This window comes from Pinus tabuliformis, chromosome 3_2 (genome assembly GCF_031772625.1).
Source record: "Pinus tabuliformis cultivar Carrire ecotype Pingquan chromosome 3_2, CPIR1, whole genome shotgun sequence".
Lineage (NCBI taxonomy): Eukaryota > Viridiplantae > Streptophyta > Pinopsida > Pinales > Pinaceae > Pinus > Pinus tabuliformis.
Window position 1 is genome coordinate 848,247,242 of NC_142302.1, and position 14,082 is coordinate 848,261,323.

At 36.4% G+C, this 14,082-nt stretch overlaps 1 long non-coding RNA gene across 2 annotated transcripts; it reads left to right on the forward strand.

Moving 5' to 3' along the window:
- Window positions 1–3,168: 3,168 nt before the first annotated feature.
- Window positions 3,169–3,933, forward strand: LOC149183330 (uncharacterized). 2 transcript variants are annotated; one of them, XR_016257698.1, is made up of 2 exons: window positions 3,169–3,394; window positions 3,584–3,933. It is a non-coding gene; the product is annotated as an uncharacterized LOC149183330 (long non-coding RNA). The 2 variants fall into 2 exon arrangements; XR_016257697.1 differs by having other exon boundaries at window positions 3,169–3,306.
- The last annotated feature ends 10,149 nt before the right edge of the window (window positions 3,934–14,082 follow it).

A 14,082-nucleotide genomic window follows, 5' to 3' on the forward strand; every position in this document is an offset into this window, starting at 1 on the left:
AATTTCAAGATATTTTGGACCCTTGGGCCATAGTAGTTAAGTCAAAGTCAATTTTTTGAGGCAATTAACTCAAAATAATCATTTTTGAGTTAATTAAAAAAAAATTAAAAGTGAAATTCGAATTTCCTCAAAAAGTAACTTTATTTCAACGGTGATGATTAAAAGATCATTTGATCTTCATCAATAGTTGAGATTGCTTTGACGGGGATCAAGCCAACTAGCCATTGGAGAATTTATCTATAAATTAGAGGTCTCTCTCCATTATTTGGATCCGATTTTTTGAATCGTATACTTGCTCTAATTGCTCTAAGAGAACTCTTGTAACTTTTTTCTGGTTAATAAAACACAAAGACTTTGGGGTTTCAGACTGTGGTGTTCCTCTTTCATATTTATGTGGTAATATTTTTCTTAATACTCTGCTGCTTTTATTTGTATTTACTAGATAATAGCCTTTGAGGATTGATCTATGTACATGTATCTTGCACAGATTTCTGGGGATTTTAAATATCATTTTGATTTGATAGAAGTAGCAGGTATCTCTATTTATTGATGATTTTATGATCATTTTGAATCTTTATTAATCTAACAAGCAGATCTAATTGTGCAGAAGTTATCATTCAAGAGTTGGGCGTTTGGGCTTGTGGCTCTTTAAATTTCAAGTTCATTTATAAATTTATGCAAAATTGTTTAGATTTGGCTAATAGAGGGCTTTGATCTGTAGATTTGCTAGATCTGTAAAATATTATTGTAGATATCAAATTTTTTATTTCATTGGGGTTTTGGGTATTTCATATTTTTGTATATACATGTTTTGGGGTTTGCTGTCTTTTGTTTTTGCATGGACATATTTGAAGATTGCAGACGATTTTTGTGGATTCTTGAGACAGATATAAGCCCCGGAGGGCATCTCCATTTTGTTTGCAGGTTGAAGAGAAATTTCCAGAGGATTGTGGGCAATTTTTTTTAAGGGCCTAGAGGCCCTGTGCTGGCCATCTCCAGCTCCTTCTCGGCCTCCTTTCTTCTCCTCTCGACCCGCTCCCCTCCTCTCAGCTTGCTCTCGGCCTCCCTTATCCCTCCAACTTCTTGGCCTCCCTCCTTATCTTCCTTTCTCTCCCTCATCTCTCGGCCTCCATTCCCTTTCCCTTCCTCCCTTTCACCCTCGGCCCTCACTTCTCCCTCACAGAAGCCACTTCTTCCCCTCAGCCACCTCACTCCATCCTCTCCCTCACCCCTCCTCACTACCCTATCCCCTCCCTCGCTGCCTTACGACCTCCTCCCTCTCGACCCTCATTCTCAACCTTCCCTTTCAATTGTATGTCCTCCCTTCTCCCCTCTTCTCGGCCTTCCCTCTCTTCATTCTCGGCCTCCTTTCAGCTCCATCTCTCAGCCTCGAGGCATCCCACCCTCAAGCCTCCACTCCTTCACCAAAAGTTTCTCACTAATTTTTCCTAAAAAATTACAACAAAAATTTTCCTCTTTTTTTTTTTTTTTTTTTACCCGAGTTGAAGATCTTCAGTGATTTGGGCAGCTTGTCTCCAAGTGTCTTCAAGCCCCTAAGGGCTGACTGGTGCACATCCTCTAAACCCTTACCTCATTTGTTTGATCTGATTGAAAGAAATCTAATATTGGCATATAATCTCAGTTAATTAAGGCTTGAAAACAAATTTAGTTTGCAGTCTTTTATTGCAATACATTTCAGAAATAGAAGTTATCTTCAGTAACCTTCTTCATGCTAATTGATAAATTTCTGTGTACTATTTCTCTGCTTTTCAGTAATTTATTTCTGAGTTTTATTCATCAAATGCATCACTAGATTTGAAATAGTTAAACTCAAAAAATTTCTAAATTATTAGTTAGCAGTTTGTTATGTGAAGTTTCTGCTGTTATACATAGAAAAAATCTGAATATTGCATGGTAATGGGGCCCATGGTTTAAAATATATTGCTGGCATTGACATTTTTACTAAGAGCAAATTACTAGATTGATATTTCATTGAATGTAATCTGAGTTTAAACACTTAGTTTAATTTGTGAAGTACATTTGTTTTTACATGCTCATGCAAGTAAGACTAATCTAGTTTTACTTATGCATCTAATGATCTCTGATTCAGTACTTCATGCAAATGGATTTTTGAATATTAAGTGTTTTATTTCCAGCATTTTACATTGGTTTCCTATTGTACATTTTTCTGAGCCTTAAGTTAAAAAACATTCAAGACATATTTCAGAAATAATTTTAGGCCCTCCTCCTTTCACGATTACATTATTTCACTTTTCATTTGCATACTAAAATAGTTCTTGCACATTAGAATTTTACTTCCAAGCATAAGCTTGGTCGATAGAAACATTAAGGGATCAAACTTAGAACAAACATGTTAACTAAAATTGACCAAGTCCCTGCATTTCACATAGCTTTAAGTTTTGCATTTGCATATAAGATAGTCGAATCATTCAGTAATAGTTTCCCATCCTTTACTTGGACTTTATCTCCTTTGCCAGATAATTGACTCCACCAGGCATGTGTATCATTTTCCTCAAATCAAATCGAATCCTTTAAAAGTCTTGTGCAATCTAAACAAGTATTGAATGCTTAATTGTGTCTCCCAGATTGGTTGGTTCCCAATCGATTTTCCCTCATTCCATTTTCATAGGGGCTACCTCTCTCAGTCTGCTATTGGGAGACATCTTGGGAGACAACTCAAACAGAGGGATTGGGGATCAGTGTGACAACCCTCGATCTGAGACGTTGTCGCGGTGCCTAGACATTTTGTGCGACAATACATCTAACTATTATCCTCAGGTTAATGGTCTTGCTGAATCAAGCAAGAAAAATATTATAACCATTATCAAGAAGATAGTTGGAGACAATAAGAGGGCTTGGGATAACAAGATCAAGTATGCACTGTAGGGAAATAGGATTAACAAGAAGAAGACTACTAGAAAAAGTCCCTTTGAATTATTTTATGTCTTGGATATAACTTTACCTGTGCACCTTAGATGCCATCTTGCCAACTTCTTCAACATTTTACTAATGAAAAAGATGTTGTTCAATATGATCAAATGGTGGAATTGGATGAAACTAGTAGGAAAGCTTTTGATAGCATGTGTAAAAGTCAATCTAATGTTAAGAAAAGTTTTGATAAATCTTTTCGAGCTTGATCTTTGTAGATTGAAGATATGGTATTACTTTGGGATCGCATGAATGAGAGGCCTGGAAGTCATGGAAAGTTCGATTGCTTGTGATTGGGACCTTATATCGTCAACGCAATTGCCAGAACAAATTCATTTCACTTGAGCACATTGGATGGTGAACCACTTGACTTACTTGTAAATGGCTAGATGCTCAAATTGTTCTACAAAGATGACATTTGATGCCATGGAGCATCCTCTATATTGTATTTCTAACCTTACTCCTTTTCATTTATGTTACTGGATTAGGTTTCATTTCAGTATTTCCATTTCACGTCGATAGATTAGATTTCATTTATCTATTATTAGAATATTCTAGTGCTTGATATTATATGATGATTATGATTTGTATATGAATGGATATGTATTTGATCTACTTTGGTTTTTGAATGCAGATTCTGGATTCTCACATTCCTTCATTGAAGCAATGTGTCTCCAAGTAGAGCTAAATGTTAGACCACATTTTGTCAATTGTCCATGAAGGGTACAAGTCAGTGGACAAACTTTTTTCAAAGATCAGTGTCATCATTCAACATCAATTTTGTCATTGTAAACCCTAATTCTGCAAGTTTATTGTAAATGATGCTAGTATGATCGTTTAATTATGTAACAACACCTAGGTAAGCCTCTGATTTTGACAAAGGATTTTATCTTAGGAAGTTTTTTAACCTCACCGAATTATGTGTGTTTCTAAATATGGATGATCGACAAAGTTTTTCTTCCATCTTAAACCCCAAAGCTAGGATGGAATTCTTTGACAAGGTTTTAGGTGAGTCCTAGTGTTATTTTGAGTCTTCTGTAAAAGCGTGTTTGGGAATAATTTAAGCAGATTTGGCTAAATTATATTACTACAAACACACTTGGTCTATACTAGATTTTGCAGAATTGGGTAAATTATTAAGGGTATGTATAAAGGTGTTTTCCCCTTTCAAGGATACAATTAATTGTAATATCTTGATGTAAAAATATTTTGGTGCATGGTCCCTCATATTTAGACACCATGGCTTAAAATATTTGAGGGTGGAAAAAATTATTAATCCCCTCTGGTGTCAATTAATTAATTTTTCTAGCTAAATTAAATTGAAATCCTAAGCCAGAAAATGAATTAATTTTGAGTCAAAAAATAAAGAAAATAAAATTCTCTCCAAGTGGAAAAACAAATTTGGAGAAAGTGGTCATTCCCAAGGAAGAATGAATTTGACAAATCCAATTCCAAGGTAGAAAAAACACAAGAAATTCTTTGGGTCAGGAAAAAATATTTTTTTTCAAAAAAACTATTTTTTCTAGGTCTAGTTAGTTAAAGAAATAAAATTCGTGGGTCCAAAAGAAATCAAATTTTCAGTTGTTATTATTCAAGATCAAGTAAAAAATTTGCAACTTCTTGTACCTAGCCTTTTTCCAATTGGAGGGGGATCTAGATCTCTCTATTTTCTATATAAGGAAACTATTTGCTCCTCATTTGTCACCGAAATTTTGTAATCAAGCTTTGAGTCAAGCTCTCAATAAAGAAAAAAGTCTTTTGGGGTTTACTCTTGATGGTGTTCCTCTTTATTTTCTTGTGGTATTGTTTTCTAGATCATGTGCTTAATACTCTATTGAATAAATTTTAGAAAGTGGTCATTCCCAAGGAAGAATTAATTTGACAAATCCAATTCCAAGGTAGAAAAATCACAAGAAATTCTTTGGAGCCAGAAAAAAATAATTTTTTTCAAAAAAATTAATTTTTCTAGGTCTAGTTAGTTAAATAAATAAAATTCGTGGGTCCAAAAGAAGTCAAATTTTCAGTTCTTATTATTCAAGATCAAGTAAAAACTTTGCAACTTCTTGTACCTAGCCTTTTTCCAATTGGAGGGGGATCTAGATCTCTCTATTTTCTATATAAGGAAACTATTTGCTCCTCATTTGTCACCGAAATTTTGTAATCAAGCTTTGAGTCAAACTCTCAATAAAGATTTGGGGTTTACTCTTGATGGTGTTCCTCTTTATTTTCTTGTGGTATTGTTTTCTGGATTATGTGCTTAATATGTGCTTAATACTCTACTGAATAAATTTTATAGATTATTATTTCTCTAGCCATTTGTTGGATCAACTATTTACATAGGTATGTTGTATTAGTTGATGGTTTTTAGCAAAACATTTTAATTTGATCTATCTAGTAGGTATCTCTGGATTTTGAAGGTTATTATTTTATCTATGCCTCTATTGATGCAATAATTTGATTTTAAGTGTGTAGAGATTTCAGGTATTCAGATCTTGGGCGTCAGGGGAAGTTTTTGGCTAGACCAACCCACTATAAGTCAAGAAAAACTCAAGAGCCCATTTGATTAAATTTCATGATTTATCTAACGATTTGATTTGCAAATATTTCGGCATTGCTCACCATAAAAAAATATTTCTCTTTAAATTTATTTGTGCATTAACGAATAGATCTACTTATAAGAGCCATAAACCATTGTGAATATTGTAGATTATTTTGTAAATAGTTTCAAATCTAACCCTTGTATGTTATGTTATGAATAAAATATATACAAATAATATAAATAATAATAATAATGAATAATAATTAATGAGTAATGAATAGGCATGTCTCTAAAGACATGACCTTTTGTGAAGAGGTATTTGCCTACGTATATACGCAGGTCGTCACCCTCATTGTAATCATATCATCAATCTTTTTATATAATATTTGGTATACAATTACTTGCCTACAATGGTTGTTTTAGTCTTCGAAGTATTTTGAAGATTGTTTTGAAGTACAAACTTTGTTAGTTACATTGTACATATATTTTTTTTCATTTTTTGTATATAGTTGTTTGGGGTTTGTTTGATATTTTGTAGATCTAAAAGAGAAATTTTCTTCTAGAGGGTTTTAGCCCTCACCTAGCCTAAACGACTAGGGTTTGGGCTCCATTTTGATCACAAAGGGCTGAACAACTAGGGTTTTGGTTCTATTTTCATCACAAAGGGCTGGCCGTCTAGCACTCATGTTTCTTGCTTCAAGGTTGCAACCTCTTGAGGGATAGATCCACTATATCAAGTCTTCCATCCTTCAACAAACATCATTTTTTGAAGGCCGCAGGCCCTAAGAGGATTAATTCACTGCAATTTGGAACTTTGCCTAAGGATTTATCATTTAAAAATTTGCAGAGATTTTTTTGAGGCTTGTTTTCATCAATTCCTTGCTAAAGGCTAACTCGTTTCTTGTTGCAGGCTCATTGAAATTTTTTGCGGGGCTGAAATCTGGTTACAAGGCCCCTTTTGGGTAGCCTCAGGGGCTATTGACCCCTTTTTCACCTGGCCTTAGGCTTTGAGGCATCATAAATATTAAATACCCTAGCCACAACCCTTTTGAGGCTGATCTCCTTGGCCGCAAATTGATTTAAGGTCTTTTCTTGATGCATTTGATTTATAAACTGACTCGTTGTGTTGCAGGCCTAATCTGTCTGTAATTAGTAAGGGTTTGAGACTTATCTGTGGTATTTTACAGGCCTATAAACACTGTTTTCAAGGGTCTCAGGGTTTGTTTCCATTGCAAGATTATACAAGCATTAACCTTTTTATATCTGATGCATAAAAAAATCTTTGAAAAGTGCTAGCGAATTTTTGTGAAGATTTTTGATCCTGATCATTCAGAGTTTCACCATAAAATATTTTTATTGAAATTAACATCATTTTTTGGTCTTCTTTGAAAAAGGCCCAATATCCTCTGATCTGAAGCACACATTAAAGGCGTTAAAGGGCTTGAAAACATTTGAATTTTTTCACATGAATTCTCATAATTTTTTAGGGCCTTTTCCTTGCTAGTCCATAAGTCTCAAGGGATTGAAAATTTGTTGCTATAATCATTAACTGACCCTTATTATTTTTGCAGAGATATTACATCAGTTTTGGGTTTGTCTTTCTATTTCGCAGAGGTTTCAGTGGTTCGCTTTTGTGTAGACAGCTAACAGCCTAGCACTTGTCTTTGCAGGAAAAGTAGTCATTAAAAGAGGGTTGGAACCATTCGTTCAAGGCCCAGGAAAGGCCTTCTTTTACCCCTGGTCCTTCATTGTGTTTTTTTGACCTCAACGCAAGCGTATTAAGGCTTACATATACCCCTGCAGTGAGTTTAAGGGACTTTGGTCCTTCATTGTGTTTTTTTGACCTTAACTCAAGCCTATTAAGGCTTACATATACCCCTGCAGTGAGTTTAAGGGACTTTGGTCCTTCATTGTGTTTTTTTGACCTTAACTCAAGCCTATTAAGGCTTACATATACCCCTGCAGTGAGTTTAAGGGACTGATAAAATTCCTTGCTGATCTGAAGTAGTTTCAAAGGGTTTCAATCATCACTCATCGCAGGGATATCAAAGATTAACTAACTAAATTCTGTTTATAATCACTCGGACCAGCTAACATAATTTAGGAGGTTTTCATAATAAAATTCAACAAATAAGGGCTTGAAAGTAATCATAACTCATCAGATATAATTAACAAAATTTTAACAATATTTTCCACCCTTTTCTCTTGCTAGGTTGTGGCTATTATATGACTGATCTGACTTGGCAGTAGGTTTTTCAAAATCTGGTGCAACTTATTTATCACTAAAGTATACTGCTAATTTGCTGACGTATTTATCTTTGCATTTAATTGCTTGAGGAATAGTAGATTTGTTTATCATTTTTGCCATTTCCTCAAGGCATTGGGAGGAGCCTTTCCTTATTTCTCTTCTTATTAGACACCAACCTTATTTGTTTGCAGAAATTGACCAAATTTTGGAGGGGTTTCTATCATAATTGTCAAGTTTTGAAGTTGGGTCTACATCGTACTTGGAGGAAAACTGCTGGCCTATTGCATTTTTCCACTAAAAAAAAGTCGCCTGGCACTCTAATCACTGGTACAAGGTGATGGGCTAGCTTTAATTATACTGCAGGACCCTTTGTCACTGGATTTCAAGCTCCTCTTGCAGCAAGGACCTGACATTCTCATCGTCTATTGCATTTGAAGATCTTGCTCCTTAGGCCAAGAAATTTCTTGTTGTCATCATCTTGTTGGAAGGCTAAAGTCGTTCATAGTTTGATCCTTGAAACAATTTTGAACTATCTTAAGTGGATCTTTTGATAGTTTGATCCTTCAAACAATTTTGAACTATCTTAAGTGGATCTTTTGATAGTTTGATCCTTGAAACAAATTTGAACTATCTTAAGTGGATCTTTTGAGAGGATCTGTGTTTGAAAGGTTATCATATTGTAGGAAGTTCCCTGAAGAAGAGCCTGCCTTTCTCCTCTGTCTAGAGGGCATCTTCCACTGTAATTCTCATTAATAAAAGATAAATTTTTCTCTTGGGGAGCTTGGGACCTAGATCCCTTGGCATCCTCCATCTCCTTATTTCGAAAGGAGTACTAACATAATAACTCACTTCAGCCTACTAACTTGCCCTTTTGCATTTCCATTCTAACTCTATTTCATAGCATCCTACATTCTAGTTCTTTAAATTGCATTTCTAACTTGCATTTGTACTTGATCTGAGTGCCTTTGAGTATCTTGTCTCTTAAAGAATAAGTAGTAGTTTCATTTATAGCTTGTTAGCAATCTCATTTGCCATCTTTCAGCCTACTAACTTGCTCTTTTGCATTTGCATTCTATCTCTATTTCATAGCATCCTACATTCTAGTTCTTTAAATTGAATTTCTAACTTGCATTTGTACTTGATCTGAGTGCCTTTAAGTATCTTTTGTCTCTTAAAGAATAAGTAGTAGTTTCAGTTATAGCTTGTTAGCAATCTCATTTGCCATCTTATAAGGTGTGACATTTCTGTAAATTCTTGCTTGTTCAACTATCTAATAAGTAAGAACTAATAATCACACTATTTTCTAATAAGGCATTTGTGGTTTTGCTCTAACATCTAACATCATTGTTTCATTGAGTTGTTTTGGAACATTGTCATAAGCTAGTAATCTTGTTCTTTTGAAGTACATCTCATTGTGATTATAAGAATATTGGAAAATTTTCATTTGGAAGCACCTTGACACTAGTATCTCTCATTAAAGCATTGATATCTCATTTTTGCATTTTGTATCTCATTTGCATCCTTAAAATTTACCTTCAAGCCTAAGTTTGGTTTAAAGAAAATTAGGAATACCTTTCTTTTGTAGCTTGTGAAGGATACACCCTCTTTAGTGGTTAATGTTACCGCTCAAACTAGCAGGGGTCCTATAAGGGGATCCTTGAAGGGATACTTCTAGGCTAAGGGAAACAAATGGAGCAATAACCCATTGTCACCTCGACTAAGGCTCCCTTCTCTTTACGAACTTTCATCGATGGGAGGAGACCTGTTATGATGAGGATCACTAAATGGATAGACCAATGATAGGGTGAGGGGTGATCCTAGAAGCCTATTCACAAATGAGGCTCAAATATGTCGCTTGCTTTCGAGACAAGGTTTAAAGCTCTCAAGGAAGGGCTTAAGGGGAATTTCAAGGTTTAGGTTTAGGGTATGTATCTTATAATGGAGGTTCCTAGGCCTTGAAATTCTTGTGAAAGCTTGGATTCCTAGTGATCTTTGAAGAATTAACTTTGATAGTGCATGGGACCACATAGGACCAAGTGGACCCGAGGTTAGGTCAAGGGGATAGGATTTAGATACAAATGATATACTTGACCTAATTAGGGATGGGAAAGGGATCAAGGAATGATTTTTCAATGAAAGTCAATGCGAGGATCCTAGTGAGGTTTCTAGCCTAGGAGAAACAAAGGGTAAGAATTGGTCTTCGATCTAGGGCTTGCGATATCTCGAGATCCCACTGTCATAATATCATGAAATTTGTAGTGCTTCTTGAGGAAACACCAGTGCAGTTGTGTACCAAAAATCAAAGTATTTGGATGGCTAGATTGTGAGATATTGGATGCCTTAGGTGACCTATGGGGCTAGAACAAGAAAGAAGAGGAGACGTTGAAGAAAAATAGCTTTTAGGTTGATCACTTATGGTAGAACAGTGCCTAATCGTTTGGGGATATTGGCGTCAAGAATGATTATGGATTCAGATTGAATTTTCTTAGTTAGGGAGGCCTTAAAGGTAGCTTCACTTAGCACTAGGACAAAGGAGAGCAGCGTCAAAGACTTTATACTTTGTTTTGAAAAATAGATGGCTTATCAAGAACAATTTCAACAATGAAACATCCCTAGGAACATTCACTCATCGTACATCACCCATACATGAAACATGACTATCTGGAAACAAAATTCCCACAACTTTGCAATAATGGATGCAACAAATTAGCCCTAGTATAGCGAAATCCCAACAACAATGTATATGACAAAAATAGAAAAAGGATAGAATTAAAGTTGCACTTACATGTTTAGAGTATATCCAACCATAAAAATTTTGCCAATCAAGAAGCTCCCAGACAAGAGAAAATGATCCAAACATCAAAATTCATTCCATGCTCCAAAATTTCGTCCTTCAAGAAGGATAACGAAGTTCTCACAAGAGATACAAGTCTAACCAAGTGATGATGCTAAAATTAATTCACATCACTTGTATTTATAAACTTCTAATGAGTTTGATTTAGCTAATTAGGCCCACATTAGCCCCTACAATAAAATAATGTGCAAAATAACTAACTTTTGGTGACAAGCTTACCAAACTAGCTCATAAACAAAAGAATAAGCCTCTAAAGAGGTCGAATAATGAATAGTGGATGTCGTTTGGCCTTGGAGGAGGCCTAATGGAGTCCATATGTGCCATAATGTGTAGTTGAACTCCCAAAAGCAGTGCACAAGGGGTTGGCCCCTTGTAATAACCTGTGGTTCTCCAAATGACACGTGGGGGCACACAAGTGTCCTCATGGGTCTCTAAACAAGTCGAAGATGCTTGTAGCTTGCCTGCAAGGGCTAAGATGATGGTGTAGGTGATGCGACATCATCGTGAAAGTCCTGGATCATCTTCCAAGTGTATGGTGCAACTCTGGAGCTAGTTAGACATGATGGATCAGGTGCATCTTCCTCATCCAATAAGTGAACCACGAGCAATCTCTAAATGGTTGTGGGGATCCATGGAGTGTTGTTTGCTGTTGTGGAGGCCCATGGCTCTCTACACACACCCTACATGTGCCAATGTATCCCTCTGGAGTTAGGACCCTGTATAGGGATACCAAACCCAAATGGAAATCACCTGCAATTCTGCATAAGATCCAGTGCGTCCTCGTACCTTCTAGCACACCAAGTCATTAAATAAATCAAGTAAAAGAGTTTATAAACCATGGATAACAAGTGAGCACTTCATAATGGCATGCCCTTCCATAGTGGGCTTTGGCATGTGCTAATGTCTCCCAACTCCAAATAAGGTTAATCAAGCATCCTATTAGGTGGTTTCTACCTCTAAAGGGGGTGGTATGTTCGTGGTACATTCTTCAAATGGTGGTGGCATGTGGCATAATGATGGGATGGAGTAGGGAACGAAAGAGGGAAACTTGGATCACATGCCATGGTACAAGGGTAACTAATAAAATGGAAGTCCACACTTGGGTAAATAATGTGTAGGAGGGAGAAATCATGGTGCATGAGTTACCTCAACCTTGATTTTTCCACCCTTCTTCATATATCTTTCTCCTTTTTATGATTTTCTTTGGTTAACTGCTCGGGGCTCTATGTAATGAGAGCATGATGCGTAAAGTATAGCAATGGATGCCCCCTTATAAGGCAGGGTAGTTCATCGACCACCGGGGGTTGCGACAATCATGGGTTCCTGAATCATAAAGGAGGCTTATCAAAGGCCATGTAGGAACTAGGGCGATGGCCATGGAATGGGGTAGAGCTTATGTCATGGCTTTTTCCCACATGCTAAATGGTTTTGTCCCGACCATCTTTTCCATTTTGCGATACATTTTCTGTTGAATGTGGCCAAATATGCTTTTATCTTTCTTTTTAGCTGCATCAACCTCTGGGGCATCATTCCAGGCTTGACCCAAGGTGTGGACAAGGGGAAGGAGTGAGCTACCCTATGTGGACCCAATGGAGGAATGTGGACCTAGGTGGGAGAAATGATAAATGGGGTCATAATGAGTGGAAAGAGGGTAATATAAGCGGATAAGGGAGCGGGACCACGCAACCAAAATCGGGGTTTTGCCATGAAATGCCATTCCTAAAGCCAAATGGTCATTAAAAGAGATCCCACGGGAATAGAATCCAAGGTTAATATCCAAAAAGGGGTCTATGGGACAGGAGCACAGACCTAACCCATTCTTTATGCTAAATCTCCCCATTAATCCATGCCTAAAAGTGTCTGTGATAAGCAAACTACAATACTCAATTACCAGATGTCAAGGCATACCTTTAGGTTTGGGAGGCCCACCTTCAAACATACGATCATGGCAAATGGGCGAGGGACCACATGGTTGACTCAGGTGGCGGAGAAGTGGCATAATGAGCTAGCTGGTGGTTGTAAGGGGTTGCTGACTGAGGACCATCTTGTAGAACAATTTTCTTCTAGGAATATCACCCACAAAATGGTGGGTAACAGTTAATTCGGTGATCTTGCAGTTGTCAAAGCCACAGTCTTTGCAGCGTCAGAGACATCGGGTTTGCAGTCGTCAAAGCCATAGTGTCTACAATAACGGAGATATCGGGTGGTTAGAACTCAATGGGAGGGATCGTTAATCAAGCCATATCTTGCTTCCCCCTGGTTTCTCTCCACAAATTACTCTAGAGACTACCCTCAAAACAACTAGGAAGAAGGATTCATGTTAGCTTAGTTTTGCATTTCATCCTTCTAATTTTCATCTCTTGTCGCATAACTATCATTGTGGGCATTATATTTTCTTTGCAATACTGTATTGTGGTCTTGTACTCATATTTTAATCATATCACTCATTGTCTATTTACATTGTCATTTTTACCTTGAGCATTTTCTTGAAAGTACAAGGTATTTCTATTGTACAAGTTATCATTGTCTATTTACATTGTCCTTTTTACCTTGAGCATTTTCTTGAAAGTACAAGCTATTTCTATTGTGCAAGTTATTTTTATCTGCTCATATTTGATATTGTGCCATCTCTAACTCTTCTCGCAACATTGTTGATATTGTAACTTGAACATCTATTTACTTGCAAGTCTCTAAATTTCCATTGAGAATTGTAAAGGCACTGGTCTGTTACATTTATATCTTGTATCTTCCTTATTGATCCCAATTGCATTTATCTTAATATACATTGTTCATAAACTCTCACACTTGCTTTAATTAATAATCAAGTTACACTAATAATAATTGCCTTGCCCTTAATCTGCCCTTAATCTCTTAGACTTGTTGTTCCAACAAGTTTTCCTTCATTATCATCCTTAGGGACTACCCCCCTTGACTTAGCTAGGAGAGAGTCTAAACAGAGTGAATAGGGATTTAGAGTGACAACCTCTATTCTGAGCGTTGTGCCTTAGGTGTACGCTTCAGGTGACAATAGGTGGGGGAGGGTAGATCATACTATTAAAATCATGGACCTTGTGATTGCTTTGTTGCAATTTGTAGACATAGACCAACCCATCCTATGAGAGGTTTATGAGGGGTGGGATTCCATGATTAAGTCTGTGAGGAACATTCTTTTTAGAATGAGTGTCAAACATCAGTAAAGACATTTTTCACCATTATATAGTGTATTCTTGTCAACAGGTGGGACAAGAATTGCACACCTTTGCATTACTTTGCTTACTCATTGAATCCCAAATACTACAATGAGTGGCTCAATGGTGGGCCTTCATGTAGATTCCCTCCTCACATTGATGCTAATATTTCATATGGGAGGAATGATGCATTTGTGTGTATGTATATATATATATATATATATATATATATATATATATATATATATATATATATTTATAAAGCATCACTTGATGACGTGGAGGATGTCGTTCGAGAGTTTTT